The sequence below is a fragment of the Balaenoptera acutorostrata genome, chromosome 12, assembly GCF_949987535.1.
Source record: "Balaenoptera acutorostrata chromosome 12, mBalAcu1.1, whole genome shotgun sequence".
Taxonomy (NCBI): domain Eukaryota; kingdom Metazoa; phylum Chordata; class Mammalia; order Artiodactyla; family Balaenopteridae; genus Balaenoptera; species Balaenoptera acutorostrata.
This window is the reverse complement of record NC_080075.1, coordinates 64,989,580-64,995,587: the sequence shown is the minus strand read 5'-3', so window position 1 is coordinate 64,995,587 and position 6,008 is coordinate 64,989,580. Positions and strand designations below refer to the sequence as shown.

The window sequence follows — 6,008 nt, the reverse complement described above, 5'->3', positions numbered from 1 at the left end:
TTGACTTATCTGTCCTCTCATCCCCCGTACTAGCAAACTGCCTGTATATAGTGTAGGTGCTCAAGAAGTTTTTAGGAATAAATTACCCTCTATCAGGCACCAAACAATATGCAAGATATTTTTACAAATATTTGGATTCATAATGTAATACTATAAATATTTTTAAATTGTAGGTATTATCACATGTAATTCTAGCAAAAAAACCTTATGAGATAGGTAAGACTATTAAGGATCTCCAAAGCCCTGTGTCCACCACTCTTTCCCATTGCTTGTATGAGCTATTGGCACTGCAGAATGATGTGTTACTCACTTTTTTCCAAAATAAACCATCTACTTGTTCTCTTCCATTAATAGGTAATCAAGAATTAGTAAAATTTGCTTGCAATTATCTTGTCTTAGACATTACACTTAAGAGTCTAGTCAAGCACACATTTTTTTCTATCAATGTCCAAGTGACAGAATTAACCATGTAGCTTCATCATAATAATTGAGAGATAATTCCATCAGAAATCTCACAGGCCCTGGGTATGAGCTGCATGGGCTATATATGGAAAACCCAATCTTCTTTGTTAATTATAAGATCTGGTTTTTGTCAGCTGTTAAAAGGGCTTGGAGATGATGTGAAGATCCCTCTGGCCCTTGTGGGCACCATCATCATGAATTAATAGATGAAATACAGCCTGCACACACACTTGGAAAACACCACCAGCTTGTATTCTTCATAGTCTTACATTTTCCACTCACAGGTTCCAGGATCAGAGAGGAAGTCGGGAATCATTAAAAACAACAGCTGAAAAAAGGCAGAAAGGCAGAGCTCACTCATTTCCTAAGGGCAACAAAATGATCAGGAGAACAAGTTCAGGACCCCTATGTCTTGTTGCAGAGAGTGGCAAGATTAAAAAGCGTAAGATGTTGCTGCCAAGATGCTGAGGAGCCATCTCAGAGAACCTGGAAGGTGACTCCAAGACCTATGGTCAGAGCATGGACTTCCAGTCAATCCCCTAAATCATATTCAAGATGAGGCCTGCCCTCGGGGATCAACATGAAGGCTCCAGATCAGCATATGAGTGTGAAACACCTGGAAAAAGTAGGGCGAAAATCAAAGCTCATCTCTTAGTGAAGAGGAAATCTAGCATGATATTGGCTAGGGAAGGAAAGATACCCTGGATTGCTACCTAGGACAGAAGATGCTCTCATGGTGTCTGAGGTCAAACTAAGCACTTTTATCCTCAGAGACCTATAGGTTTCAGTATATTTGGGCCATTAGATCATTGTAAGAACAGACTCATCCACGTCGACCAACTTTAATCCCTCTGAATTTTTGCCTCTAGCGTTCTCTGTGGAATTTTACGTCCCATTTTGGGACTACATGAAGAAAACCATGTTCTCAGGTGACCTAGGGACCTCATCCAAATAAAAGAATGCCACCCTCCTTCTCAGATAGTTTAAACTCCATTGACAGTTGACAACTGCATTGACAATTTCTCTGCTGGTCTATGTACAGATTCAGAGCTCAGTTAGGGAAGCTGTTTCTGTCTAGTTCCCCTGCCCCACTGTAAACCTAAAACCTTGCCCTACCAAAGAATAACTGGAAAATGAACTCTTCAGATAAACAAAAATTCTTTACCTAAAATCTGATTCTTTAATGAAGAGGAAATTTTTTCCTTTAGTCCAATAGTAGTCCAATAGTCTCTCTCCCCCGCATCCCTGTTATTATTTTGGCTAAGTAATATTTCGTAAGTGACAACAGATTGCAGAACACTGTGCTTAGCATTATCACATATCTACAGCTTCAGACTGTATAAATTCAAACAATAAGTTTTGTGACCACCAAGAGACACAGTTGAAAGACCTAAAAAATGCAACAAGATGTAGATTTTACTAAAATTTTCTGAGTGCCTATTATGTTATGCAAAGTGCTGACGCTCTGTGATAGTGAAAACTTTGAGTTGCAAAACATGGCAACCCAATTTAAACTAATATATGCAAAGTCAAGGGAATTCATTAGAAGACTTCTAGAGGGTTGCACCAACGCCAGAGTGAAGATCAGCCTAGACTCAGAAATGGAGCTGGGACTGGATGCACTATCCCAGACCGGACCAAAGAGTCCTTTAGTCCTTCTGTAAGGAGCCAGAACAGATTCTCCCTCTCTCAGTCTACTTTTCTCTATCTGCTTGACTCTTCTTTCTAACTGCAGTCCTTCTTCTGCTCGTAAGTTCATAGCACAGACCACCACAGGTCACCAATAGTCACTCAGTTTTATATTCTACCATACAAATACTCAGAGGGAGACATCTCCCTGTTTTCTGTCTCTACCTCTCTCCCCTCCTTTCTACCTGGGCCTTAAATGAGTCACTCAATTAAGGAGTCCCAAATTAGGCTTGAAGATAGTGAATTGCCAATAATATAATTTAACCGATTTCAGAAAAATATACAACAAAATTTCCATGTCATTAAGGATAAGATAGTGAAAGAAAACAAATATTACATTAAAACCACAGGGTTTACATCATTGAAAAGTACAAAGATTTGCAAACCCATGAACGGAGTAACAAAGATTATGAAAAATAAAGACAGCGAGAAAACAAAGCTCAGATCACTATGTCGATTTGACCAAGTCTTAGACAAACTAAAAGGCAGCTCCGAAGCAAAGAGTGCCTGTTAGAGGAGGTCAGGGTTGGACAGAAATGGCCAGGCCCTAGTACCCCCGCCATGCTCACTCATTGGCTGGAGGCTGCCCGAAAAGAGCAGAGCCATAGCTTGAAAGCTGAAGCCAGTAACAGCAGGAAATTGTCTGCTAACTGCACTCCTTGCAGCTGAATAGCAAATTTTTTCTTGAAGAGAGATTTAAGTGACACAACTCCACTTCAGCAGTGTATAAAAGTAGAATGATAGCAAGGTGTATAAAAGCCTGCATTCCCATCAGCAGAGAGGACATGTTCATTTTCTTGTACCTTTACCAACCTTGAATATTATATGTGGTTGATTTTTTTTAGATTTTCAAGTTTTCTGTACATAGTATTTTCTTGCAATTTAAAAAAATAAAAATTAACTTCCATAAATATGGTTACAAAAATAAAATGTAGAATGATGTTTATCAGTTTTTAGCTGCTCCAAAGCCATTCCTCTTTGTAAGAGCAACCCAGTTTTTATTCTGGGAAAGTTACTTCTCCTGCACATTGTACTGTGTCAATGGAAGAGCAATGCCAGTGTTATAAGCTGAATTGTGCCCCTCCGACACACACCCACACAAATTCATGTGTTGATGTCTTAATTCCTAGTACTTTAGAATGTAACTATATTTGGAGATAGGGTCTTTAAAGATATAAATTAAAATAGCATGATTAGAGTGAGCCCTAATCCAATATGATGCTGTCTTTGTAAGAGGACATTTAGACACAGACACCTATAGAGGGGAGACTAAGTGAAGATACATGGAGAAGCTGGCCATCTACAAACCAAGGAAAGAGGCCTGGAAAAGATTCTTCCGTCACAGTCCTCAGAAGGAATCAACCCTCCTGACACCTCAATGATGCATTTCTAGCCTCTAGAACTGCAAGAAAATAAATTTCTGTTGCTTAAGCCACGCAGTCTGTGGTATTTTGTTACTGCAGCCCTGGAAAATTCATACAATCAGGCTTCTGTTTCCCACTATGAAAGAAAAGAGGAACAGATTCTTCTCCAGGATATAGCTGGGAGAAAGCTCATGATGTAAGCTTGGCCAATCAGAAGCCAACTCTCAAGACACTGAATCCCATCCCGAGGAGGGTGAGAAGACAGAGGTGCAGTTGGCGGTCACTCATGGCTGCTTCTGGTCACTCTGGCTGTGGACAGCTTGCTATGCCCCTGACTTTTCAGACAGCACCCCTACCTACCTACCACCTGCCCCCTTCTCATGAATATTTCCCTCCCCACTAGTATCATTCCAGTAAATTCCCCAGTCAGGGTCTGATCCTTCAACCAGGATTCCTAACTGACACAGAAAGTTTATCTATTACTAAATAAATTAATTTGGCAGCAAAACGCAGCATGGAGAAACTGTTCATTGTTCGGGTAACAAACATATAAATATATAATTTACCACCCTTCAAAAATAAATCACTCCAGAAGGCAGGTATAAAAAGAATCTTCTTGAATGGTTTAAGAAGCAAATTTTGAGACATTACTACTAAGAGAGATTTTCCCATAATTATTATGTTAGAGAAAATATGCCTGCTTTTTCAAATATTTAACCATTTTTTATAAACTAAAATTGTACTACATTTGCCCTTGCCTTCTTCCTAATTTGACTTTAGCAAGTCACAGGTAAAGATCTGTGAAACTAACTAGACTTTTCACAATTTGCTGTGGCATTTAAGTGGTTGTGTTTTTTGGTTCCAGGCCTTCTATTTTGAGAAAGAAGAACACAAATAGACCTCTTTCTGTACTAGCCTCAGACCAGAGGCCAGAAGCATAAAATCACATTATCTCAAAACCTGAGCCGATACAACTAACTGCATGGTACCCAGATTAGCCACTATTTAAATAATTGCATGTTAATAATATTGATGAATGATGCAGTACTACCTAAAGTAAATCTCTAACAGGGTAACAACCCTTGGTCTAATTCTGGTCAATATTTTTTGCAGTGACCTATGCAAAGAGTAGGAAAGTGTGCTTTTCAAATTTAACAAGCACAAAACTGAAAGAGATAACCAATATGTTAGACATACAAGTTAAAATTTTAAATGGTATTGATTTTTTTTAATTGGAGTATAGTTGCTTTATAATATTGTGTTAGTTCATACTGTACAGCAAAGTGAATCAGCTATTCATACACATATATCACCTCTTTTTTGGATTTCCTTCTCATTTAGGTCACCACAGAGCACTGAGTAGAGTTCCCTGTGCTACACAGTAGGTTCTCATTAGTTATCCATTTTATACACAGCATCAATAGTGTATATATGTCAATCCCAATCTCCCAGTTCATCCCATCCCTCCTTCCCCCTTGGTATCCATACATTTGTTCTCTACATCTGTCTCTGTTTCTGCTTTGTAAATAAGATCATCTATACCAATTTTTTCAGATTCCACATATATGTGTTAATATATGATATTTGTTTTTCTCTTTCTGACTTACTTCAGTCTGTATGACAGTCTCTAGGTCCATCCATGTCTCTACAAATGACCCAATTTCATTCCTTTTTATGACTGAGTAACATTCCATTGTATATATGTACTACATCTTCTTTATCCATTACTCTGTTGATGGACATTTAGGTTGCTTCCATGACCTGGTTATTGTTAAAAAAACATGGAACGCTTCACGAATTTGTGTGTCATCCTTGCACAGGGGTCACGCTAATCTTCTCTGTATTGTTCCAATTTTAGTATATGTGCTGCCGAAGCAAGCACTAAATGGTATTGATTGACACAATATAAAAACATGAAAAGATGACACTTTTAAATGTCTTGCATTCAGTATCAAAATCTTGAATTTAGTAACAAAACTGCAATGGCAATATATGTGGTTTTAAAATGCTCTAGGCAAACCATTTAACTGAGAAAAGTACAAAGGAATAAATTGAGATGTAGAAAATACACAAAGCAATACCCTATTTTTATACAACTACAGATGTGTATATACATATGTACACACACACACAAATATATATGTGTGTGTGTGTATTTAAACACATAAAATAAGGGCCTAAATTTTTGAATGCTTAGTCTCTAGGGATGAGTGTTTAGGAGGGAGGGGTGAGAAGAAGGGTTTCTCTTATTTTATTTTATATATTCATCTATGGTGTGAAACTTTTACCAAAATAATGTATATTCATGTATTAATTGTATAATAAAAGATTAATTAGCCAAGTATATAAGGTGCAGGTTAAAAACTTTGAATTTCACCTTAGGCTTCAAGATAAAACTTTTACGCCCATATTACAGAAAGAATTAGTTCCAGGCTTCACTGGTCTAGTCAAACTAGTCAGAAAAAATGTATTTGATCCTCAGAAGAATGTTTA

The 6,008-nt window shown here is 37.7% G+C and overlaps 1 non-coding gene across 1 annotated transcript; it reads right to left on the bottom strand.

The window, feature by feature from the left end:
• Positions 1-5,290: 5,290 nt before the first annotated feature.
• Positions 5,291-5,397, bottom strand: LOC114239042 (U6 spliceosomal RNA). Its single transcript, XR_003624244.1, has one exon. It is a non-coding gene; the product is annotated as a U6 spliceosomal RNA (small nuclear RNA).
• Positions 5,398-6,008: the final 611 nt, after the last annotated feature.